Source organism: Chiloscyllium plagiosum, unplaced genomic scaffold (assembly GCF_037043375.1).
Source record: "Chiloscyllium plagiosum isolate Xiang-an unplaced genomic scaffold, Cpla_swu_hap1 HiC_scaffold_35, whole genome shotgun sequence".
NCBI lineage: Eukaryota > Metazoa > Chordata > Chondrichthyes > Orectolobiformes > Hemiscylliidae > Chiloscyllium > Chiloscyllium plagiosum.
Genome location: NW_028270173.1, coordinates 3,171,058 through 3,198,486, shown reverse-complemented (window position 1 = coordinate 3,198,486; position 27,429 = coordinate 3,171,058). Strand labels below are relative to the sequence as shown.

At 45.8% G+C, this 27,429-nt stretch overlaps 1 protein-coding gene across 1 annotated transcript in view; it reads right to left on the bottom strand.

Moving 5' to 3' along the window:
• Positions 1–14,123: 14,123 nt before the first annotated feature.
• Positions 14,124–27,429, bottom strand: part of LOC122541478 (uncharacterized) — a 218,256-nt gene continuing 204,950 nt past the window's right edge. Inside the window, exons 7-9 of the transcript XR_015752992.1 lie at positions 24,529–24,708; positions 22,546–22,649; positions 14,124–14,870 (exon numbers count right to left, since the gene is read on the bottom strand). The gene's annotated coding sequence lies outside the window, so the exon portion shown is untranslated. The remainder of the gene's footprint in view (positions 14,871–22,545; positions 22,650–24,528; positions 24,709–27,429) is intronic.

Sequence of the window (27,429 nt, the reverse complement as noted above, 5' to 3'; positions counted from 1 at the left end):
ATGAAATGTAGTGGTGATTGTGCAAGCTGTGCTATCATGTGCTAGATCTTTTGGGAGTCAGGGGTTCTTAATAATAAGGGAAATGTGCGGACCCGCTGTTGGGTCTTTGCAGGCCAGCGCAGCCTGCTCTGCGCCGAGTTACACTTCTACTGCGGTCCGACAAAGTATCTGCCAGTGATCGTTAGTGGGGAGGTGAGCTCGAGATGGGAGTCTGTGAGATGTTGATGCTGGTTCCGGGCTGGAAGCTGCACAGTGAAATTGACAGACAAAGCGGCCTGTCAATGTCACCCACCCAGGGAGGAGAACGTGGACGATGCAGGGGTAGTTGATAGCCGGGAAAGGAGAGGGTCAAGAAGGGTGTGGGTAGCTTCTGGCGGGCACAACTTGGTATAGCAGGAGTGTGCCTGGTCTGGCTGGTTGCCTGCAGCATAGAATACTGTGCTCCCGGGATCACGAGCATGAGTCTTTAGGGGGAGCAGTGGATGTTGACAATTACCTTGCACAGCATCTAGTGACCCAGGAGAGTTCCTGGTCAGGAGGCAGAGATGATGGCGGCGTCTGGGACTGTGGCGGGTCCTATGCTGAACTGCATGGGATGGGAGAGTGGTTCCACCATGGGTGTTCCTGAAGGCCCCACAGTTTGGACAGTTTTCAAGCTTGGGCTAAATTCCACTGAGGGAAGTGCAGACGAATGAGTGGCCCAGGAGTCCATCAGGAAAGAAATTAGCCATCCCCCAACCTCAACATAGAACATAGTAAAGTACAGCACAGAACAGGCCCTTTTGGCCCACGATGTTGTGCCGAGATTTAATCCTAATGTAAAGTATAGTAACTTAACCTACGTACCCCTCAACTTACTGCTATCCATGTGCATGTCCAGCAATTGCTTAAATGTCCCCAATGACTCTGCTTTCACCACCACAGCTGACAAGGCATTCCATGCATTCACAACTCTCTACACAGAGAGCCTATCTCTGACGTCTCCTTTATACCTTCCTCCTAATATCTTCAAACTATGACTTCTCGTACCAGTCAATCCTGCCTTAGGGAAATGTCTCTGGCTATTGATTTTATCTATTCATCATTATTTTGTACACCTCGATCAGATCTCCTCTCTTCCTCCTTTTCTCCAGAGAGAAAAGTCTGAGTTTTTTCAATCTTTCTTCATAAGGCAAGCCCTCCAGTCCAGGCAGCATCCTGGTAAACCTTCTTTGCACCTCTCCAAAGCCTCTGTATCTTTCCTATAGTAGGGCGACCAGAACTGGACACAATATTCCAAGTGTGGTCTCATCAGGAACTTATAGAGCTGCAGCAAAACCTCGCAGCTTTTAAACTCAATACCCCTGTTAATGAAAGCCAAAATACCATATGCTTTAACAACCCTATCCACTTGGGTGGCAACTTTGAGGGATCTATGTACTTGCACACCCAGATCCCCCTGTTCCTCCACACTGACAAAAATCCTGTCTTTAATCCTATATTCAGCATTCAAGTTCGACATTCCAAAATTCATCACTTCAGATTTATCCAGGTTGAACTCCATCTGCCATTTCTCAACCCAGCTCTGCATCCTGTCTATGTTGCATTGTAGCCTGCAGTAGCCCTCTATACTATTGACAACACCTCCAACCTTAGTGTCATCTGCAAATTTACTAACTTCAACCTCCTCATCCAAGTCAGTTATACAAAGAGCAAGAACAGAGCCCTGCGGGACCCCGCTTAACATTGACCTCCAGGCAGAATACTTCTCATCTACAACCACTCTCTGCCTTCTGTCAGCCAGCCAATTCTGAATCTGTCAGCCAGCCAATTCTGAATCCAGATAGCCAAATCTCCCTGTATCCCATACTTCCTGATTTTATGAATGAGCCTACCATGGGAACCCTATCAAATGCCTTGCTGAAGTCCATATACACCACATCCACTGCTTGACCGTTGACCTGTCTTGACACCTCCTCAAAGAACTCAATAAGATTTGTGAGGTATGACCTGCCCCTCACAAAGCCATGCTGACTGCCTTTAATCACACTATGCTTTGCCAAATAGTCATAAATCCTATCCCTCAGAATTCTTTCCAAAACTTTGCTGACCACAGACGTAAGACTAACTGGTCTGTAATTGCCAGGGATTTCTCTATTACCCTTCTTGAAAAGAGGAACAACATTTGCCTCCTTCCAATCTTCCGGTATGACTCCTGAGGAGAGTGAGGAGGCAAATATCCTCGCCAGCGGCTTAGCAACCTCCTTTCTCGCTTCCCAGAGTGGTCGCGGATAAATCTGGTCTGGCCCTGAGGACTTATCAATCTTAATATTTTCCAAAATTTCTAGCACATCATCTTCATCGATCTTGATCTGGTCAAGACTGTATCCCAGCTCCTCGAAGTTGGGATTTACAAAAAGTTCCTTGGTGAAACCAAAGCAAAAAGCTCATTTATGGCTTTCCCTATCTGCTCAGACTCCATGCACAAGTTCCCTCCACTATCCCTGATCAGCTCTACCTTCTGGATTGATGAAGGGCTTTTCCCCGAAACGTCGATTTCGAAGCTCCTTGGATGCTGCCTGAACTGCTGTACTCTTCCAGCACCACTTATCCAGAATCTGGTTTCCAGCATCTGCAGTCATTGTTTTTACCTCAGCTCTACCTTCTTCCTGATCATTCTCTTATTCCTCATGAGTAAAATGCCTTTGGGTTCTCCCCAGTCCTTCTTGCCAAGCCTTTTTCATGCCCCCTCCTGGCTCCCCTCAGTCCAATTCTGAGCTCCTTTCTAGCAAGCCTGTAATCCTCTAACGCTGTGCTAGATCCTTGCTTCCTCCACCTTCCGTAAGCTGCCTTCCTCCTTTTGAAGAGAAGTTCCTCTGTTCTCGTCATCCAAGGTTCCTTAATCTTACCCCTTCTTACCTGTCTCAGAGGTACAAATTTGTGCATCACTCGCAACAACTGCTCCTTAAATAGTCTCCACATGTCTGCTTAGCCCTTTCTGTGGAACAATTTCTCCCAATCTGTACTTCCCAACTCCTGTCTAATAGCATCATAATTTCCTTTTCCCTAATTAAATATCTTCCCTCGGAAACTGCGCCTTTCACTCTCCAAGGCTACGCTAAGTGGGAGGCAATCGTGATCATTTTCACCAAAGTGCTCTCCCACCGCGAGATCTGACACCTGTCCTGGTTCGTTGCAGAGCACCAAATCCAAAATGGCCTCTCCCCTCATCGGTCTGTCTACATACTGAGTAAGGAAACCCTCCTGAACACACCTGACAAAAACGGATCCATCCAAACTATCTGCACTTAGGAGGTTCCAGTCAATATTGGGAAAGTTGAAATCCCCCACAACAGCAACATCACCCATAACAACATCCATCATGGGATTTTTGGACAGGGAGTGGGATAAGCATATTGAAACAGCCTGCACAGGTTCCCTCCTGCAGCACCCCTTGTTGGGTTCCTGGTTATGGGAAAAGGGGTTTTGTCATTGTCTATGGCCTTTTAGATTAGATTACTTACAGTGTGGAAACAGGCCCTTCGGCCCAACAAGTCCACACCGCCCCGCCGAAGCGTAACCCACCCATACCCCCTACATTTATCCTTTACCTAACACTACGGGCAATTTAGCATGGCCAATTCACCTGATCTGCACATCTTTGGACTGTGGGAGGAAACCGGAGCACCCGGAGGAAACCCACGCAGACATGGGGAGAACGTGCAAACTCCAAAGTTTTAAGGTTGCTATTGGGGGCCAGTGGTCTGTTGAAGTGCCTGGGTGGGCTGGGGAGGTGTGGGGGCATCTGGGCAACCCTGTCTAGCTCCTGACCTACACTCCCTAGTCCAATCTCCCGCTCTCCCACAATTCCAGCATTGCCCTCTCAGGCATCCCCTGGGCCATTGTTATGGTGGCCTGATATTGTGTGTCCAGTAGTCAGATTGGTCAATCTGAAGGCACACCCCTTTCTGGCTGGGAATGGGCAACATCTGATTTCTGTACAGGTTGTTCAACGTTGTTAATGTGTCTCCCCATTTCGTTGTTTACCAGGTCAAGTTGTGTGATTTATATATTCAGGCATAGGTCAGCAACAAGCGGTTTACAAGGGTCTGTACTGTAAGTTATTGATTTTCTAACAACAGGATGTCTGCTGAACAATCCAGACTTCCTTAAAATGGGCTATTAAATTTGGTAGGAACTCATCTGCTTTTTGCAGACACAAGGTTATTGCACCAAAATCAGCATGCTGCCTGGCACTGGTTTGTATGGCTTCTTTCACAGCGTTGTTCAGCCAGCGCTCCTGGTCCGGAGAGGAGTCTCGGGGTCGGGTAGGGAATTCTATGGCGGAACGAACAGTTCATCAGTGAGATCTGTATACTAGTTGCAGCAGGGTCTGTATATCTGGGGAAGGCAATTAAAGAAGGCTGAAATTTGCATTAGCCAATTATGGAATGGCATTGACCTTTTTAAGGAATCTGGGGCGTCCTGCAGCATGGTCCAGACCTCTGCATGAGTCCAGGGCTTGTCCATCGGAGTGGAACCGATCATGATACGAGCGAGTTGATGGTCTGTGCCCTGTTGGTAGCAGTGACAGCTGGTGCAAGTATGATGTTTTTGGTGATGTCTGGCAGCTGTGTTAAATCTTTGCTCCCATGTCCTGCTGCGAGCCCTCCTGGGGGTGGGTGGTGACGAATTCAGCCACCTCCTCTAGCAGCAGATCTGATTCTGGAGGTGGGAGGGGCAGCCTGGGGTACTGCAGGGAATAGGGGGGCACGGCCGTAACTGGGAGTTGTGGGGGTGGGGTCTGTTTTAGGGGAGCTTTTGGCGGCGATCTTTCACTTTAGGGGCTGCTGCCTCTTTACAATTTCCCTGAATTTTCCCAGACACTGCAGCATGCAGTCAGTGTCCCAGGAGGGGTCTCCATTCCCTCCCGCAATAGCCGTGGTCTAGTAGTCAATTTTTTCTCAAATTTGAAGGACCCACCCCCCATATGGCCAATTTCCGTGGGACCAGGTGTACAGGTTCCCAGTGATGGGGATGACATATCGGTTGTCTCCTGTTTGAGCACTGAGTCTGCCGGGGACCCAGGTGTTACAAGAAGATCTCCTACTTTTGTCTTGAAGGTAACGTATTTACCGTACCTCTTAATCGTCTTTTTGTCCATGGTTGACGGCTGTGACCTGTTGTCCTCCTGCAGCTCGGGCATTGACGTGACCGCGGGTGGCACTCCCCGGCAGAGGGTGGAGTTTCGTGCTCCCATGCTGCAAAATGGTTTTCAAGAATTCAGCGAATGCACCTGCCTCCAGACAGCCCAGCAGTCAGTCACCTCTCGTTAAATAAGCAATTGAGCGCAGGACAAATTAATTACTGACTGCACAGTTAACAACCTCTTGACTCGGGTACTGGGGTGGGCTGTCCTAGAGGTGGTCGAAAGGTGTGTCAGGGTGGACTGAGAACTGGAAGGGGCATGGGGTGGACTGAGAACCGGAAGGTGGGTAGGGGCGGGCTGCCTTAGAGTGGTCGGAAGGTGGGAGGGGCGGGGGCTTGCTGGGTCCGTATTGTCTGCACTTTTGTATGTAACAGTATTGTCTAATGTACAAATGTCATTGTCACTGTCTTGTCATATGTGGAACTGGGATTTGAGGTTTGTCCTCATCTCCCTGTAAAATGGTTGAATGGTAAGGTTTGGGGCCTAGCTTTGCTGCTCCTCTCCCTTGTAAAATTGCTGTCTCCTGTGTACAGCTGTAAATGTTTTTTGTAAACTGTTTGTAATTTGTTTAATAATAAAAAAACAACAACCTCTTGGCTGATCACACAGCATTGCCTTTTGTGTACGGCACTGCTTGTCACTGGCCACTCAGGTGTTTCCTTTCATCCTGGTGGTGGAAATTGAATAAAGATTCGTAGACCTTGTGTCTCTCACTGTGTCTCATACCTGCACACACACAACATGGATGCTGGGGAAAAAATAAGCACTACTGCAGTTAGGCGGTAGTGTGGGGGTAAAATAATAAAAAAAGAAGAAAAAAGAAAAGCAGAGATGAGAGAAAAAAAGAAAAAACACAACCTCTTGGCTGGCGGGTTAACATAGTCTACAAGCACAAGGCAGAGGAATACTCGTAAAATCACGCAGGCATGCAATGGCAGACCACAGACAAAGACTTACAAACTGCAAAACAAACCACAAGACAAACAAACAGACCAGCAGCTGCTACCTTTGTCAATTTCCCCGTTCTTAAGATCTTTTAAGCGAGAATTTAATTGCTGCTGCCTGTCCCGAAATCCGCCTTGTAGAATGGTCACCTGAAGGTCCAAGGTTGAATGTCCTGGACCACTGAAGTGTTCCCCAACTGAGAAGGAACACTCCTGTCTGTTGATTGTTGTGCGGTGCTCATTCATCCGTTGCCATAGCCTTTGCTCGGTTTCCCCAATGTACCATGCCTCCGGGCATCCCTGCCTGCAGCGTATAAGATAGACAACGTTGGCTGAGTCACATGAGTACCTGCCTTGTACATGGTGGGAGGTGTCCCCACGTGTAATGGTGGTATCCATGTCCACACTCTGACACATCTTGCAGCACCTACCGTGACAGAGTTGTATGGAATTGTCCTGAGAGCCGGGCAGCTTGCTATGAACAATGATCTGTTTGAGGTTTGGTGGTTGTTTAAAGGCAAGCAATGGAGGTGTGGGGAAGGTCTTGGCGAGGTGCTCATCCTCATTGATAATGTGTTGCAGGTGACGAAGAATATGGCGTATTTTTCAGCTCCTGGGAAGTACTGAACAACGGAGGTTACCCTGTTGATTGCAGCACGTGTCTGATCCTGAGGAGGTCATTACGGTTCCTTGCTGTTGCACGTCGGAACTGACGGTCGATGAGTTGAGCATCATAGCCCGTTCTTATGAGGACATCCCTGAGTACTTCCAGGTGCCCATTCCTCCTCATCTAAGCAGATCCAGTGTACGCGTAGGGCTTGTCCATAGGGGATGGCTGTTTTAATATGTTTTGGGTGGAAGCTGGAGAAGTGTAGCATTGTGAGGTTGTCTGTGGGTGTGTGGTAGAGTGTGGTGCTGAGGTGTCCATCCTTGATGGAGATGCACGTGTCCAAGAATAGTCACGTGCATCAAGGTAGTCAAGAGTAGTCCATGGTGAGTTTAATGGTGGGGTGAAACTTGTTGATCTCACTATGTAGTTTTATCAGTGATTCCTCGCCATGGGTCCAGAGGAAGAAAATGTCGTCAATGCACCTGGTGTATAATGTTGGTTGAAGATCCTGCATAAAGAAGTCTTGTTTAAACCTGTGCATGAAGATGTTGGCATATTGGGGTGCAAATTTGGTCCCCATGGCTGTTCCATGTGTCTGGATGAAGAACTGGTTGTCAAAGGTGAAGACGTTGTGATTGAGGATAAGGCGGATGAGTTGTAGGATGGTGTTTGGAGATTGGCAGTTGTTGGTGTTGAGTACTGAGGCTGTTGCCGCGATGCCATCATTGTAGGGGATGCTGGTGTAGTGTGCTGAAACATCCATTGTGACGAGGAATGTTCCCGGTTCGACTGGTCCATGGGTGCTGTGTTTCTGTAAGAAATCCGTAGTGTTGCGACAGAAGCTGGGGATCCCCCGTACAATAGGTTTCAAGATGCCTTCAACATAGCCGGAGAGATTCTCACACAGGGTCCCATTGCCCCATACGATGGGACGTCCTGCTGTGTTGGCTTTGTGTACCTTCAGAGGCAGTAGAAGTCGCCTACAGGAGAAGTACGTGGGATGAGGGCACATAGGGAACTCTGAAGGACTGAATCCAAAGTCCTGATCAATGTATTTAATTCACGGGTGTGTTCTTTGGTTGGATCAGCTGGTAGTTGTCTATTGTGTTCCTGGTTGTTCCATTATTGGTACACTTCCTTGCAGTATGTGTAAATGTGCAAATATGTGTAAATGTTCCTTCTCCTGGCATTCGGGTGTGTCCATTGTGTTCCTCCTGTGAGCGAAGTCTTCTGGAGTCTCTCATTCTGCCTCTTTGTTTATGTGGTATCGGTTTCAATGGGAAATGAGTCTGCCCTTAGGGTATTGGGACTGCAGTGCTAATCTGGGCTGGGAGCTTTACCGTGAAGGTTGTTTGGGAAGTGTATTCTCTGGTCTGGGAATAGCTTGGCCATGTCTGGTTTCTTTGTTAGCCTGTTTGGCCAAGACTGGAGCATTGTGCCTGTGTTCTGTATGTGTTAGCAGGCTTGATTTCTGTGTTTTGCAGGCCAGCTTCTGTGTTATTTTTGTGACCATGCCGTGGGTGGGCAGGGCGGCAGATCGTTTTGAGTGGGAGCAGCGGAAGTGAGGTTGGAGCGCATAGCTGGGCGGGAAGGTAAGTGATTAGTATTTGAGTGGGTGTGTTCTAGACCCCAGGTCCTACTTCCGTAGAGCCTCCCTCCCACCCTCCTCCTCTAACCTAACTTTAAAGTCCACAGATAAGTGACTCAGTGTTATTGACTCAGTGTTCTTGTTTTTGGAGAAAGTGTACAGTCATGGCAGCGCAGGCGGTGGAATGTTCCTCCTGCAGGATGTTTGAGGTAGGGGTGACCACCGATACTCCTGCCGACTTCGTCTGCAGGAAATGCAGTCAGATCCTGATCCTCACCGAACGAGTTAGGGAACTGGAACTGGAGTTGGATGAACTGAGGATTATTCGAGAGGCTGAGAGGGTGATTGATAGAAGCTACAGGGACATAGTTACGCCGGAGAACAGAGGTAGCTGGGTAACAGTTAGAGGTGGGAAGGGGAAGAAGCAGGCAGTGCAGGGTTCCCCTGTGGTCATTCCCCTAAAAAATAAATATACAGCTTTGGAAACTGTTGGGGGGGACAGCGTTGCAGGTGTAAGCTGCAGTGAAGGGGTCTGTGGCTCTGAGACTCAGAAGGGAAAGGGGGAGAGGAGGAGAGCGCTAGTTATAGGGGACTCTCTAGTTAGAGGGACGGACAGGCGGTTCTGTGGACATGGGCGAGACTCACGGATGGTTTGTTGCCTCCCGGGTGCTAGGGTCCGAGACGTCTCAGACCGTGTCTTCAGAATCCTTAAGGGGGAGGGTGTGCAGCCAGAAGTCGTGGTGCACATTGGCACCAACGACATAGGTAGGAAGAGGGGTGGGGAGGTCATTCAAGAGCTCAAGGAGTTAGGCTGGAAGCTAAAAGCTAGGACAGACAGAGTCGTCATCTCTGGGTTGTTGCCGGTGCCACGTGACAGTGAGGCAAAGAATAGGGAGAGAGTGCAGTTGAACACGTGGCTGCAAGGCTGGTGTAGGAGGGAGGGCTTCAGATATTTGGACAATTGGACTGCATTCTGGGGAAGGTGGGACCTGTACAAACAGGACGGGTTGCACCTGAACCAGAAGGGCACCAATATCCTGGGGGGTAGGTTTGCTAGCACTCTTCGGGGGGGTTTAAACTAATTTGGCAGGGGGATGGGATCCGGACTTGGAGTCCAGCAAGTAGGTTAGCTGTTTGTCAGGATGCCCAAGACTGTAGGGAGGCTGTGGAGAAGGTAGCACTGACAGGGACTACTTGCGGACACAGAGATGGGCTCAAGTGCGTATACTTCAACGCAAGGAGTATCAGAAATAAGGTGGGTGAACTTAAGGCGTGGATCGGTACCTGGGACTACGATGTTGTGGCCATCACGGAAACGTGGATAGATGTGGGACAGGAATGGCTGTTGGAGGTTCCTGGTTACAGGTGTTTCAGTAAGATTAGGGAGGGTGGGAAAAAAGGAGGGGGGGTGGCATTGCTAATTAGAAATGGTATAACGGCTGCAGAAAGGAAGTTTGAGGGGGATCTGCCTCTGGAGGTAGTATGGGCTGAAGTCAGAAATAGGAAAGGTGCAGTCACCTTGTTGGGTGTTTACTATAGGCCCCCCAATAGCAGCAGAGATGTGGAGAAACAGATTGGGAAACAGATTTTGGAAAGGTGCAGAAGCCACAGGGTCGTAGTCATGGGCGACTTCAACTTCCCAAATATTGATTGGAAGCTCTTTAGATCAAGTAGATTGGATGGGGCGGTGTTTGTGCAGTGTGTCCAGGAAGCTTTTCTAACGCAGTATGTAGATTGTCCAACCAGAGGGGAGGCCATATTGGATTTGGTACTCGGTAATGAACCGGGACAAGTGGTGGGCTTGTTAGTGGGTGAACATTTTGGTGATGGTGACCACAATTCTGTGACTTTCACCTTGGTTATGGAGAGAGATAGGTGCGCACAACAAGGTAGATTTTATAATTGGGGGAAGGGAAATTACGATGCTGTAAGGCAGGATTTGAGGAGCATACGTTGGGAGCTTAGGCTGTCAGGGAAGGATGTGGTGGAAATGTGGAACTTTTTCAAAGAGCAGATACGACGTGTCCATGATATGTATGTACCTATCAGGCAGGAAAGAAATGGTCGTGTGAGGGAGCCTTGGTTGACGAGAGAGGTTGAATGTCTGGTAAAGAGGAAGAAGGAGGCTTACATAAGGTTGAGGAAACAGAATTCAGACAGAGCAGTGGAGGGATACAGGATAGCCAGAAGGGACCTGAAGAAAGGGATTAGGAGAGCTAAGAGAGGGCATGAAAAATCGTTGGCGGATAGGATCAAGGATAACCCCAAGGCATTTTATGCGTATGTGAGAAACCTGAGAATGACGAGAACGAGGGTAGGTCCGATCAAGGACAGTAGTGGGAGACTGTGTATTGAGTCGGAAGAGATAGGAGAGGTCTTGAACAAGTACTTCTCTTCAGTATTTACGAACGAGAGGGACCGTATTGTAGAAGAGGAGAGTGTGAAATGGACTGGTAAGCTAGAAGAGATACCTGTTAGGAAGGAAGATGTGTTGGACATTTTGAACAACTTGAGGATAGACAAGTCCCCCGGGCCTGACGGGATATATCCTAGGATTATGTGGGAAGCAAGAGAGGAAATTGCAGTACCGTTGGCAATGATCTTCTCGTCTTCACTGGCAACGGGGGTGGTACCAGGGGACTGGAGAGTAGCGAATGTTGTGCCCCTGTTCAAAAAAGGGAATAGGGATAACCCCGGGAATTACAGGCCTGTTAGTCTTACTTCTGTGGTAGGCAAAGTAATGGAAAGGGTACTGAGGGATAGGATTTATGAGTATCTGGAAAGACACTGCTTGATTAGGGACAGCCAGCACGGATTTGTGAAGGGTAGGTCTTGCCTTACAAGTCTTATTGAATTCTTCGAGGAGGTGACCAAGCATGTGGATGAGGGAAGAGCAGTGGATGTAGTGTACATGGATTTTAGTAAGGCATTTGATAAGGTTCCCCATGGTAGGCTTATGCAGAAAGTCAGGAGGCATGGGATAGAGGGAAATTTGGCCAATTGGATAGAAAACTGGCTAACCGGTCGAAGGCAGAGAGTGGTGGTAGATGGTAAATATTCAGCCTGGAGCCCAGTTACAAGTGGAGTTCCGCAGGGATCAGTTCTGGGTCCTCTGCTGTTTGTAATTTTTATTAATGACTTAGATGAGGGAGTCGAAGGGTGGGTCAGTAAATGTGCAGATGATACGAAGATAGGTGGAGTTGTGGACAGTGAGGAGGGCTGTTGTCGGCTGCAGAGGGACTTAGATATGATGCAGAGCTGGGCTGAGGAGTGGCAGATGGAGTTCAACCCTGCCAAGTGTGAGGTTGTCCATTTTGGAAGAACAAATAAGAATGCGGAATACAGGGTTAATGGTAGGGTTCTTAGTCAGGTGGAGGAACAGAGGGATCTTGGGGTCTATGTACATAGATCTTTGAAGGTTGCCACTCAGGTGGATAGAGTTTGTAAGAAGGCCTATGGAGTATTATCGTTCATTAGCAGAGGAATTGAATTCAAGAGTCGTGAAGTGATGTTGCAGCTGTACAGGACTTTGGTTAGGCCACAGTTGGAGTACTGTGTGCAGTTCTGGTCGCCTCACTTTAGGAAAGATGTGGAAGCTTTGGAGAGGGTGCAGAGAAGATTTACCAGGATGTTGCCTGGAATGGAGAGGAAGTCGTACGAGGATAGGTTGAGAGTTCTCGGCCTTTTCTCGTTGGAACGGCGAAGGATGAGGGGTGACTTGATAGAGGTTTATAAGATGATCAGAGGAATAGATAGAGTAGACAGTCAGAAACTTTTTCCCCGGGTACAACAGAGTGTTACAAGGGGACATAAATATAAGGTGAAGGGTGGAAGGTATAGGGGAGATGTCAGGGGTGGGTTCTTTACCCAGAGAGTGGTGGGGGCATGGAATGCGCTGCCCGTGGGAGTGGTAGAGTCGGAATCATTGGCGACCTTTAAGCGGCATTTGGATAGGTACATGGATGGGTACTTAATCTAGGTTAGAAGTTCGGCACAACATCGTGGGCCGAAGGGACTGTTCTGTGCTGTATTGTTCTATGTTCTATGTTCTATGTTTTCCTACAAAAAGACTTCTACATCCTCTCATCAAACTTAGACAATGCTTGGACATACTTAAACAGATCCCCACCAGGTCTTTGGCTGTAAAGGAACTGTTCTCCATCACTATCTTCACCACTACTCCTACTTTTTGCCTCTACCTCCACTATTTTAAGTCGATTGTCAGTTTTCAGTTTCAACTTCTGAAGTTCAAAACTCTTTTTTAACTCCTTCTTCTCTCACTTTCTTCTGTTCGGGCCTTCCTTTCCTTTTTTCTTTTTCCTCTGATTTTAATTGTAATTCAAACTGTTTCACTTGCTTGTTTTATTTTTTCTTTTTCTTTTCCCTGGGCTGTTATTTCCTTTTCTTATGCCTCTCTCTCAAGTTCCTTCATTTGCAACTGAATTTTAACCATTCTCAAAGATTCTGATCGCACTCCTGGCAAGTATAAATGCTGGATTCGGGATTAGTGGTGCTGGAAGAGCACAGCAGTTCAGGCAGCATCCAAGGAGCAGCGAAATCGACGTTTCGGGCAAAAGTCCTTCATCAGGAATAAAGGCAGTGAGCCTGAAGCGTGGAGAGATAAGCTAGAGGAGGATGGGGGTGGGGAGAAAGTAGCATAGAGTACAATAGGTGAGTGGGGGAGGGGATGAAGGTGATAGGTCAGGGAGGAGAGGGTGGAGTGGATAGGTGGAAAAGGAGATAGGCAGACCTCACTTTCTCCTTGGAAAAGGAGATAGGCAGGTCGGACAAGTCTGTACAAGTCATAGGGATAGTGCTGAGCTGGAAGTTTGGAACTAGGGTGAGGTGGGGAAGGTGAAATGAGGAAACTATTGAAGTCCATATTGATGCCTTGAGGTTGAAGTGTTCCGAGTTGGAAGATGAGGCGTTCTTCCTCCAGGCATCTGGTGGTGAGGGAGCGGTGGTGAAGGAGGCCCAGGACCTCCATGTCCTCGGCATAGTGGGAGGGGGAGTTGAAATGTTGGGCCACGGGGTGGTGTGGTTGATTGGTGCGGGTGTCCCGGAGATGTTCCCTAAAGCGCTCTGCTAGGAGGCGCCCAGTCTCCCCAATGTAGAGGAGACCATATCGGGAGCAACAGATACAATAAATGATATTAGTGGATGTGCAGGTAAAACTTTGATGGATGTGGAAGGCTCCTTTAGAGTCTTGGATAGAGGTGAGGGAGGAGGTGTGGGCCCAGGTTTTGCAGTTCCTACGGTGGCAGGGGAAGGTGCCAGGATGGGAGGGTGGATTGTAGGGGGGGCGTGAACCTGACCAGGTAGTCACGGAGGGAACGGTCTTTGCGGATTGACACACATCTCTCCACTTTCCTCTCAGACGCAGGTAACTCCAACTCCAGTTTATTTGCCAGTTCTGGAAGGTTTGCCTTGCTCACTTCTTCCACCTCCAGGAAACTCTTAGCGACTGAAAGAGCCATTATTACACAAGGCATGCCCTATTTAACCAAATGAATGCACCACTCAAAATAAAACACTGTGACACTCACCAATTACTGCCTTTGACTCCTACAATCTTAAACCCAGCCTGGAATTAGAGATTTCGATCCCAGCTGAGCCCCTAATTTGTTATAGATCAGTCCAAAGCCACTCAAAATATATTCAGAAGATAGTCTAGACCCTAACTTTTTCTTAATTTCAAGGTAAGTGTAAGGTTTGCATTCCAGATGTAATTCAATTGGTCAAACTACTCAACATTAAACAAAACACTTAATTTTTAGACAAATTGGCTTAACTGTAACTATCAAAATATTTAATAAAATAATATATATTAATTACAGCTAATTAACTGTTCTAATACAGTAACAACGCATAAACACATGCCTTAGCAAAAGGCAAAATTCAGTAAAATAGATTGTCTTACAGACAATTCTCCAGTTCTGCAGGAAAAACATCAAGAGAAAACTGAGAGAGAGAGAGAGAGAGAAAGAGAGAGAGTAGCAGGGAGAGATGTATTACAGTTTCCAAACCCAGTCTTAAGACCCAGCAACATGCTGCTACTGAGAAACTAAAACTAAACGTTCTGGTTCTGTGGGAGCTTGATTCCACCCATTCAGGCTGCTTCTACTGTTCAAAATTTGAAACAAAAATATCCCCAATACCTCACAAACTGTTTACCCTAGCGGCTCTGAGTAGACTGTATGCCAACTCACTTTCTTCATTAAAAAACACCCTGGACAAAAATAAAGCCATAGAATTGTCACCCAAGTCAGGAGTGTGATGGATTACTGCCCATTTGCCTTGATGAGTACAGCTCCAACAATACTCAAGAAGCTTGACACCATCCAGGACAAAGCAGTCTGCTTTGCTGTCAGCTCATCCACTCCCTCCACCATCGATATTCCATAGCAGCAGTGTGTACTATCGACAAGATGTACTGCAGAAATTCACCAATGATCCTTGTACAGTACCTTCCAAAGCCATCTAGGAGAAAGTGAGGACTGCAGATGCTGGAGATCAGAGCTGAAAATGTGTTGCTTCCATCTAGAAGGACAAGGACAGAACATATATGGGAACATCACCACCTGCAAGTTGCCGTCAAAGCCACTCATCCTGACTTGGAAATATATCATGTTCCTTCACTGTCGCTGGGATAAAGTCCTGGGATTCCCTCCCTAACAGCATAGTGGCTCTGCCTATAGCACAGAGAATCCCTAGAGTGTGGAAACAGACCATCTGGCCCATCAAGTTCACACCACCTTTCTAAACAGCGTTCCACCCAGATCCATCTCAACTCTGTAACCTCACTTTCCCATGGCCAAACCTGCACACCTTTGGGCTGTGGAAGGAAACCAAAGCATCTAGAGGAAACCCACAGGGAGAATGTGCAAACTCCACACAGACATAAACCCAAGGCTGGAATTGAACCTGGGTCCCTGGCCGTGTGAGACAGCAGTGCTAATCACTGAGTCACTGTGCTGTCCAAACTGGATTGCAGAGGTTCAAGAAGGCAGCTCACCACTGCCCTCTCAAGGGGCTACGAGGGACAAAAAAATGTCCACAACTCATGGATGAACAAGGGAGTAAATCAAGAGCGTTTGAAACAGCCTGGATCCATTTCATTAGTATTTGGGAGAGTAAAGAAAATAACTTTGTTGACATGAAGATAAGCACTTAAGGTTGAGATTATATTTGAGATCCATAGAATTTCATAATAACCTCCTTCATAAATACACCTTTGATGCAGAATGATGCAGGGTAAATAGATTACCTTACCAAATATAGGATAGCGGGATGGGTCGAGGTGGATTACTCTTTGGAAGGTCAATGAGACTTGTTGGGCTGAAGGGATTGTATGATAGCAGAATGTACAAAGTCAATGGAGAGAAAAGGGCCCTGAGCTAAACAACACTAAGGCAATAGAATCCCCACTAATGCCTTTTCAGTGAAATCATAGCCATCATTATGTTCTTTGCTGAAAAGTTATACCTTTCTCCAGCAAAAAAGGTTTGGGTCTTTTTTGAATCCCTTATTATAAGAATGGTTTTACCAGACTTATTTGAAGGATATTGAGTTACATTTTCTTTTGAGAAGAATTATATGTCTATCTCAGGTGTCTTGTTTCCCTAATCTACACTTACAGCAATCTTCAATTTTGACCTCACAGCTGCCATCAAAGGTACAACTTCATCTGTCATGGAGAAGGTCACTTTTAAATATTACTGTTATAGCACCACCCCGTAGGCGCTTTCACCATACTCCTGGAATCAGAGCGGCCCAAGTCCTCCTGATTGAGGCTGAGCCCGGGGACAGTGTGAGGCTGGTGGCAGCCCATGGCATGTCAGGACGGTGTCTCTGCAGAGTTATTTCAACTATCCTTTCAGACATTTGGATTAGATTTCCTATAGTATGGAAACAGTCTCTTTGGCCCAACAAGTCCACACCGACCCTCCAAAGAGTAATCCACCCAGACCCATTCACCTAACACTATGGTTAATTTAGCATGGCCAATTCACCTGACCTTTCCTGATGAAGGGCTTTTGCACGAAACATCGATTGTTTTTCCTGCTCCTCGGATGCTGCCTGACCTGCTGTGCTTTTCCAGCACCACTTTAATCTAAACTCTGGTTTCCAGCATCTGCAGTCCTCACTTTTGCCCAATTCACCTGACCTGCACATCTTTGGATTGTGGGAGGAAACTGGAGCACCCGGAGAAAACCCACACAGACATGGGGAGAATGTGCAAACCCCACACAGACAGTCGACCAAGGCGGGAATTTAACCCAGATCCCTGGTGCTGTGAGGCAACAGTGCTAACCACTGAGCCACCATGCTGCTCCGATAGTTCCACATACATAACACCCTCCAGGTGAAAATATTACTCCTTAAATTCCCCATCGACGTTTTGTGTCTTATATCTATATCCCCTGGTTTTTGATCCTTCCACAAGGGGATTGACAGGTTCTGGGGAGTCAGGAGGTGAGTTATTCACTGCAGTTTTCCTTGCCTTGGACTTATTTGTGTAAACACTGTATTTATATGGCTAATCCAGTTCTGTTTCTGGTCAATGGTAACCCCTAGGATGTTGACTTTAACAATGGACTGCTACAGAATGAGAAGAGGCAATGGTTAAATTCTGTCTCGTTGGGGATTGTCATATTCTGTCATGTGTTTTTTTTTAATTCACTTTCAGAATATAAGCATCACTGACTCGGCTAGCAATTATTGCCTACCCTAGTTGCCCCTTGCGAATGGACTTCTTGAACTGTGGCAGCCCATGTGTTGCAAGTGGACCCACAGTTCCATTAAGGAGGCAATTCCAGGATTTTAGCTCAGCAACACTGAAGGAATGGTGATATATTTCCAAATCATCTTTCCAATTGACATGAAATTTACTTGCTACCTGGATATTTTTGCTGTATTTGGACACGGACTGCTTCAGTACTGTCACAATACCTCAGTTTCTGTTTCTCACATGAACTATTGGTTCCAGTCCTTCTGGCCCAGATCTGTTCTTGCCCACTTCAAGTCATTTCACTGCCACTTGATTCTTCTTACTCTGGATTGACTGATATTGTTTTCCATGGCATCCTTAGTCTTGCAAGATGATCACTGCTGTTTAATTGATCTTCTACTGTCATTTGATCTACTTCGACCATTTGATACATAATTTGTATAATTTGTTAATCCCAAAAACGTTTCTTTGAATGATTTCAGAGGATTCCTGACCTCATGAATAGAAACTAATGCAAAAGGACTAAACAGAGTCGACTCACTCAGTGACAAACAGCAGAAACTTAAAGTTTGTGCGAAGATTTGTAGCTCGGGTGCTCATTGTTGTGGTTCTGTTCGCCGAGCTGGAAGTTTTTGTTGCAAACGTTTCGTCCCCTGGCTAGGCGACATCATCAGTGCTTGGGAACCTCCTGCGAAGCGCTTCTTTGATGTTTCCTCCGGTGTTTCACATCGACCTGGACCCAATATACCAACCACTACAGCAGACAGCTGAAACTGACAACCCGAAGCGGCAGGGACAGACCACTATAAACACCGGAGGAAACATCAAAGAAGCGCTTCGCAGGAGGCTCCCAAGCACTGATGATGTCGCCTAGCCAGGGGACGAAATGTTTGCAACAAAAACTTCCAGCTCGGCGAACAGAACCACAACAGCAGAAGCTTAGTTCTTTCTGACAACTGTGATGATATGAAAGACATTACTGCTTTGAGAGTTTGATAGAACCTTTCTAAAGCTCCTTGGGTCTGCTGGTGATATGCAGATGAATATAACTCTAATGTGCTGAAAATGTTTGCTGGAAAAGCGCAGCAGGTCAGGCAGCATCCAGGGAACAGGAGAATCGACGTTTCGGGCATAAGCCCTTCTTCAGGTGTTCCTTCCTGAAGAAGGGCTTATGCCCGAAACGTCGATTCTCCTGTTCCCTGGATGCAGCCTGACCTGCTGTGCTTTGATAGTGGTAGTTTGTATTTTCAGCTCTGATCTCCAGCATCTGCAGACCTCACTTTCTCCTATAACTCTAATGTACACATTACTTTCTGAACAATTTCAGACATGAAATTGGAACCTTTATATGACTGTATCTCTGTCAAGAATTCATATTGAGTGAAGAATTGGGTTAGCTTCTTGACCATTGCCCAAGCAGTGATTGTATTAAAGGTATTGCCTGCGAAAATCAAGCAGGCAAAAGTGAGGACTGCAGATGCTGGAAACCAGAGTCTAGCTCAGAATGGTGCTGGAAAAGCACAGCAGGTTAGGCAGCATCTGAGGAACAGGACAATCCATGTTTCAGGCTTTTGCACAATCTTCCAATACTTTGATAAATGATTCCTCCAGAGTTGGTCTAGGAGTATAGTGGTAGTTTGTATCACCTTATGATACATATAGGATTTTGCAAATTTCTACCAGATGGAGTCATAGAATCATACAGTAGAGAAGAGGCCCTTCAGCCCATACAGTCTGTACCACCACAGTTACAAGTACCAATCTCATCTTCCAGCACTAGGCCTACATCCTTATGAAGACCTGACCAGTAAAAATATTCACTTTTACGAGTCTTTCTGTTTTTGATTTTGACATGTCCTGCCATAGGATTGATGTGTGCTACCCTGAATATTTCTTGATGATATTGAGTAGTACAGGAAACATACTGTTACAAGAAGCTAGTGTGTTACTTTTTTGAAAAACTAAATCAACACTACAAGATCTATCTGATTATAAAAAAAGACCGTTGGATTGCTACCGCCGCTTAGAGATTTTGAAGTATATGCTAACCACAGGCGCAGAGAAACACTGGAACATACTGATCAGAACCCTTTCACCTTTGGGAAAAGATATCAAAGTCTTGTGAGCTCGACTGTATCAATGGAGTTTATTATGTTATGAAGATGTGGGTGTACATTTAAGAGAATTAAAAGCAGCAGAACTATTGGACAACACCAAGTGTTCTTAATAAGGCAACAATGTATGTAATACAGGGTTGAACAACTCAAGTAGTTCATTGACTAGAGACAAAAACAAATTTGAATCCGGCCAATCAGTTTAAATTATACCCCGATAAAAATTCAATTTCCAATCAAGTTTGAATTGAGTATATTGACAATCTTAAAAGCCAATGACACAATCCGATGCTCTGGGTAAAAGACTGCAGGAAAATTGAACAGTTGACAGGAGAACTGCCAAGTCTTACATGTACCAGACTGCATGAAAAAGCATCTCTCTTAAAAGTACCTTCTCGATCAGTAATCTGTGACGTAGAAATTCCTAACAAGGAGAAAAGAAGACAGGAAGATCCGAAGACAAGAACCTACAGCTGCCTGGTTTTTAGATAAGGAATGTTGTTTTGTAAATATTAATTGGGAGTTTTATTGGACTAGTATTATAGAAAGGAAGGTAAAAGATAGGTTAGAGAAAGAAATTGTAAATAGTGGTTAGTTAATTATTCTCTGTTATACTTTAAGAAATAAAGTTGTTAATTTTACTTTAAATAGTCCTTGGCCACTCGAAGTTTTATAGATTATCACATGGGATAAATCTTTTCTTGTTTTAAATTCAGCAGGAGGGTTTACCCATGTCATAACAATTATTACAGTCTATCAACTATATTCTACTCATGTTGTGGGCAAAAAGTGCTGGTGTCAAAGAAAACTCATAAGCTGGTTAGTTGTTGAGTTTCTACTATGACTGTTTACAAAGAGCCAGATTCAATGGGGCTGTTTGGTGATTAATTTTCCTTATAACTGGTGGAGAAAGGAAAGAAATGCAAAAACAAAAGTGTAAATTAAAGTGTGAAAGGGATGGAATTGGTACTTTCTACTCAGAAGAAAATAAACAAGGCACAATTACAACATGTTTGTGGAGGAGTAGAGGGATAATGTCAGAAAAAGGGTGAACAGACATAGTGCAGTGTCAAAAAGTGTGGTGCTGGAAAAGCTACTCATGATAGTAAAATCAGAAAGGGGGAACCAAACAAACAGCAATCTAAAACAATAGCGATCCAAGTGGAAGATACTTTTGTGAGATCAGCTGTAATGGTGGGTAAGGCTTTAGAGAATAGAGAGGTCCCCAGTCACTGGGAGTGCCTTGTCTAGGGTGTAGGTTTGCTCGCTGTAGGTTTGATATCCAGACGTTTCATTACCTGGCTAGGTAACATCATCAGTGACGACCTCCAAGTGAAGCGAAGCTGTTGTCTCCTGCTTTCTATTTATATGTTTGTCCTGGATGGGGTTCCTGGGGTTTGTGGTGATGTCATTTCCTGTTCATTTTCTGAGGGATTGATAGATGGTATCTAGATCTGTTCGTTTATGGCGTTGTGGTTGGAGTGCCAGGCCTCTAGGAATTCTCTGGCATGTCTTTGCTTAGCCTGTCCCAGGAGAGATGTGTTGTCCCAGTCGAAATGGTGGTTTTTTTTCCTTCGTGTGTAGTTCTTTTTGTGGCTAGCTGGTGTTCGTGTATCCTGGTGGCTAACTTTCTTCCTGTTTGTCCTATGTCGTGTTTGTGGCAGTCCTTGCATGGAATTTTGTAGATGGCATTGGTTTCAGGATTCATAGCAGAAGCAGTAATGCAAAGACTAGAACAAACAGCCCTATGAACCATCAAACCAAAAATCTGGGTCCGCGACAGAGGTGACACCTTTGTCATCACAAAAACGAAACAAGATAGAAAAGACATTCAACATCATCAACAACACCCTCACAGGCATAAAGTTCACCAAGGAGGAAGAAACCGACAACAATCTCGCATTCCTGGATGTCACAGTCGAAAGAACAGACAACGGAGAACTACAAACCTGCGTATACAGAAAACTGACAAACACTGACCAAATACTTAACTACACCAGCAACCATCCCAACACACACAAACAAAGCTGTATCAGAACACTATTCCAACGAGCCACCTCACACTGCAGCACAGACGAACTTCGGAAAACAGAGGAGAACCACCTATACAACGTATTCAAGAAGAGCAGATACTCAAAAAATACAGTCCGCAGATTCCTCAAGAACAACCCACGACAAGCAGACCAAACACAGCCAGAAACCCTAACCACCTTATCATACATCAAAGAAGTTTCAGAAATGACAGCCAGACTACTAAGACCCCTCGGAATCCTTGTAGCACACAAACTCACCAACACTCTCAAACAAAAACTAACAAACTTAAAAGACCCAGTACAACCCATGGACAAAAGGAACGTCATCTACAAAATTCCATGCAAGGACTGCCACAAACACTACGTAGGACAAACAGGAAGTAAGTTAGCTACCAGAATACACAAATACCAGCTAGCCACAAAAAGACACGACCCTCTCTCCCTCGTAGCCCTCGGAGGAAAACAAAACACCATTTCGACTGGGACAACACATCTATCCTGGGATAGGCTAAGCAAAGACATGCCAGAGAATTCCTAGAGGCCTGGCACTCCAACCACAATGCCATAAACAAACACATAGATCTAGATACCATCTATCAACCCCTCAGAAAACGAACAGGAAATGACATCATCACAAACCCCATCCAGGACAAGCATATAAATAGAAAAAGGGCTTATGCCCAAAACGTCGATTCTCCTGTTCCCTGGATGCTGCCTGACCTGCTGCGCTTTTCCAGCAACACATTTTCAGCTCTGATCTCCAGCATCTGCAGACCTCACTTTCTCCTATAAATAGAAAGCAGGAGACAACAGCTTCTCTTCACTTGGAGGTTGCCACTGATGATGTTACCTATCAGGTAATGAAACGTCCGGATATCAAACCTACAGCTCAGCAAGCAAACCTACACCCTAAACCTCAATCAGAGCTACAAACCTTCACAAACCTTGCAAAAAAGTGCCTTGTCACTGGAGCTGGATCTGCCTTCTGTCAAGAAGAGCCTGTATGCTGTTGTGCAACAGTATTCCCACGGTAAGGGTGTGCCCACATTGCCACACACGCACAGCCATATACGCTTTAAAAACATACACACCCACAGACACACTCACACCCCTCAAAAACACAGAGACACATCACCAGACACACCCATCGACACGTACCCAACCCTAAACACACACATTCACCACCAGACACACACACATACATCTCCATAGACAAACCCACCGACACCCACCCACCCCACATTCACACCCAACCCTAAACACAAGCATCACCACACACACACACACTCTCCTGATGGGAACAGGATTGAGAGATTGGGAGGTCCCTAGCTTCATACTTGCATGTAGTCAGTAGTGTTTCACTTGTTGTTTCACTTTTAGAATTGAAACACGAGAGCATTTCCACAGCTTTCTTCACACCTTCTTCAGGATACTGTTCATCCTGTGGGTGAAAGGTGCCTTAATATTAGTGTGTTTCATCACCAACAAGGCTGGAAAATAACATCCCATGCAGTCTGAAAATTAAAGTTAAATTCAATTTTAGAATCTGGAATGTATGAACCCTCATGGATAATGAGCCAAACAATCATCCAAAACAAAGGTGCCTCACAAACCTTATTGAATTCTTTGAGAAGGTGACTAAGGAGGTGGACGAGGGGAAAGCGGTAGATGTGGTGTATATGGATTTTAGTAAGGCGTTTGATAAGGTTCCCCATGGTAGACGACTGCAAAAAATACGGAGGTATGGCATTGAGGGTGAGTTGGAGGTTTGGATTAGGAGTTGGCTGGCTGGAAGAAGATAGAGGGTAGTAGTTGATGGCAAAGGTTCATCTTGGAGTGCCGTCACTAGCGGTGTTCCGCAAGGATCTGTTTTGGGACCATTGCTGTTTGTCATTTTTATAAATGACCTGGAGGAGGGGTTAGAAGGTTGGGTGAGCAAGTTGGCGGATGATATGAAAGTCGGAGGAGTTGTAGACAGTGAGGAAGGATGTGTCAGGTTACAGCGGGATATAGATAAGCTGCAGAACTGGGCAGAAAGGTGGCAAATGGAGTTCAATGTAGGTAGAGTGTGAGGTGATTCACTTTGGAAAGAGTAACAAAAAGATGGGGTACTGGGATAATGGTCGGATACTTGGTAGTGTGGATGAGCAGAGGGATCTTGGTGTCCATGTACACAGATCTTTGAAAGTTGCCACCCAGGTAAATAGTGCGGTGAAGAAGGCATATGGCGTACTGGCTTTTATTGGTAGAGGAATTGAGTTCCGGAGTACTGAGGTCATGTTGCAGTTGTATAAGACTCTGGTGCGGCCGCATCTGGAGTATTGTGTGCAGTTTTGGTCGCCATACTATAGGAAGGATGTGGAGGCACTGGAACGGGTGCAGAGGAGGTTTACCAGGATGTTGCCTGGTATGGTAGAAGGATCGTATGAGGAAAGGCTGAGGCACTTGGGGTTGTTTTCATTGGAGAAAAGAAGGTTTAGGGGTGACTTGATAGAGGTGTACAAGATGATTAGGGGTTTAGATAGGGTCGACAGTGAGAATCCTTTTCCACGTATGGAGTCAGCTATTACAAGGGGCCATAGCTTTAAATTAAGGGAGGGTAGGTATAGGACAGATGTTAGGGGTAGGTTCTTTACTCAGCGAGTCATGAGTTCATGGAATGCCCTGCCAGTAGCAGTGGTGGACTCTTCCTCATTATGGGCATTTAAGCGGGCATTGGATAGGCATATGGAGGATAGTGGGCTAGTGTAGGTTAGGTGGGCTTGGATCGGCGCAACATCGAGGGCTGAAGGGCCTGTACTACGTTGTATTCTTCTATGTTCTATGTTCTAAAGGAGCTAGACATAGCCTTTGTGGCTAAAAGAATCGAAGAGTATGGAGAGAAAGTAGGAATGGGATACTGAAATTGCATGCTCAGCCATGATGATATTGAATGGTGGTGCAAGCTCAAAGGGCCAATTGGCCTACTCTTGCACCTATTTTCTATGTTTCTATCTGCCCTTATTGCTCAGTGTACCCAGGAACTTCAACAATGATATTGTTGCCCTGCAGGAGACCCGAAGAGCAGGCGAACAACAGCTGAGGGAAGAAAGTTGTGGTTACACCTTCTTCTGGAGAGGAAAACCCGAGGTCCAACACAGGATATACAGAATTGGATGTGCTATCAAGAACAAACTCCAACTGATTCTCAGAAAGCCCAGTTGGCATTGACGATCTCCTCATGACTCTCTATCTACAACTTGACATTAACCAGCAGGCAATGCTTGTGAGTGCTTAGGCCACACCCTTCATGTCTACTCCACCCTGCACACCATACTCACCAACATCTTGAAGGATGATAAAATTACCCTCCATGGAGACTTCAACGCTAAGGTCTGAAATGATAACCAATTGTGGGAAGGAACCATTGGAAAAGAAGGAGCTGGAAACTGCAACTTCAGTGGGATTCTCCAGCTCATCAATTATGCGAAACACCAACTGGTCATCACCAACATACCGTTCTGCCAAAAAAAACAAGTTCAAAACTTCTTGGAGGCATCTACAAGTAAAGCATTGGCACATGAATGACTACATTATCATTTGATCCCGCGAACTAAAAGATGTCCTCATCACCAAAGTGGTGATCAGTGCAGTTGACTATTGGACAGACCACCAGCTCATTCACTCCTCAATGTTCATCGAATGTCACCAGAAGCAGCTGAAGATAAAGAAACAGGTCAGAAAAAAGTTCAACATTAAATGGCTTCACCAGTGAGGCAACATCATCAGTGAGATAAAGAGGAGAACTCTTAAAACAGCAAAGGCTGAGTTACAAAGAAGAACTGAGAGAAACAAGAACCTATGGTGGACTGAGAAAGCTGAGCAGCTGCAACTCCTTGCTGACAAGCACAACACACAGAGTTTCTTCAGTGCCACCAAGGCAACACACAGACTCAACGCCCTTGGCTTCAAACCGGTGGTGAGTAAGGATGGAACCCTTTTGAGAGGCAGAGAAAATATCAGCCTCCAATGGAGAGAACACTTCAAGGAATGCCAAAACAGGTTACAGTCATCAACAAGGATGTGTTTCAGGAAATCCTTCAACTCCCTATCAAAGCTGATCTTAGACTCCATTGAGTGTGGCAGACGTTGAAGCCGCCATTAGACACATGAAGAATGGAAAAGCTACAGAAGAAGACAAGATTCCGGCAGAGATTTTCAAATATGGAGGGGAAGATCTCTATCAACTTTTCTTGAAAATATGGGACAAAGAAAAAAATCCCTGCTGATTTCAGAGATGCTGCCAACACCACTGTCTTTAGGAAAGGAGACAAAGTGGACAGTGACAGGGAACTACTGAGGAATCTGTAGTGTGAAGAGGGATTGGCTGATTGTAAAAGTACATTTTCAAACTTGATGGTAGGTAGACAATGGTGAGCTTTCAAATAATTAACATCTGGTTATTGAAAAAAAAATCCATTCCTATAAGGCAAGAATAACTAATAGGAAAAGCAAGAGAGCCACTGCTAACAAGGGAAGTGAAAGATATTAGATCAAAAGGAGGATACCTGTAAAGGTGTCAAAGAAGTTGTAAGCCTGAGGACTGGCAGATTTTTAGAATTCAGCAAAGGAAGACCAATAAATTGATAAAGGGAGAGAGAACAGAATATAAATATAGATCAATAAGATTTTTTTTTAAATTGCAAAAGCTTTAATAGGTGTGAGAAAGAAAAATAGTAACAAAGATTGGGTGAAGATTTGTAGCTCGGGTGCTCGTTGTTGTGGTTCTGTTCGCCGAGCTGGAAATTTTTGTTGCAAATGTTTCGTCCCCTGTCTAGGTGACATCCACTGCACTGAGGATGTCACCTAGACAGGGGACGAAACGTTTGCAACAAAAATTTCCAGCTTGGCGAACAGAACCACAACAGTAACAAAGAAAATTGCAAGTCCATTGCAGGCAATGATACAGAATTTATAGTGTGATATAGATAAATTGCAGAGAAGCTAAGTAATTATTTTCTGTTTGTCCTGCCAGAACGTAAAGAATAGTACCACCAGATTAAAAAAAACCAAAAGAGCTGTGGATGCTGGAAATCTGAAACAAAAACAGAAATTGCTGGAGGATCTCTGCCAGTCTGACAGCATTTGTAGAAAGAAATCAGAGTTAACGTTTTAGGTCCAGTGACCCATCTCAGAACTGATGGTTGCTCGGAAAAAGAGATACAGAACTTGGGGTGGAGGGAAGGAGGAGAGTAAATGATAGGTGGAGATAGAGCCCAAAGATAGAGTAAACAGTTGGACAGACAAAGGACCCACCAATATCATTTATTGTATCCGTTGCTCCCGATGTGGTCTCCTCTACATTGGGGAGACTGGACGCCCCTTAGCAGAGCGCTTTAGGGAACATCTCAGGGACACCCGCACCAATCAACCACACTGCTCTGTGGCCCAATATTTCAACTCCCCCTCCCACTCTGCCGAGGATATGGAGGTCCTGGGCCTCCTTCATCGCCGCTCCCTCACCACCAGACGCCTGGAGGAAGAACGCCTCACCTTCCGCCTCGGAACACTTCAACCCCAGGACATCAATGTGGACTTCAACAGTTTCCTCATTACCCCTTCCCTCACCTCACCACAATTCCCAACTTCCAGCTCATAACTGTCCCCATGACTTGTCCTACCTGCCTACCTTCTTTTCCACCTATCCACTCCACCCTTCCCCCCTCCGACCTATCACCTTCATCCGCTCCCCCACTCACCTATTGTACTCTATGCTACTTTCTCCCCACCCCTACCCTCCTCTCACTTATCTCTCCACGCTTCAGGCTCTCTGCCTGCATTCCTGATGAAGGGCTTTTGCCCGAAATGTCGATTTTACTGCTCCTCGAATGCTGCCTGAACTGCTGTGCTCTTCCAGCACCACTAATCCAGAAAGGAGTGGGTAAAGGTCAGCCTGGAAGATGAATAGCTACTAACTGGGAGAATTAGTGGCTCACAATGAATAGCGTAGCAGCCTGTGTAATGACAAAGCTTAGTGTGGGAGTGGGCAAAAGCGTGGAGGAGGCTGCTCATGCCCTAAGATTGTTGAACTCGATGTTAAGTCCAGAAGGCTGCACTGTTCCCAAGTGGAAGATGAGGTACTGTTGTTCCAGATTGCGCTGAGATTCTTTGAAACACTGCAGCAAGCATGATACAGAGATGTTGGCCAGGAAATATAGTAGTGTGTTGAAGTGGCAAGCAAC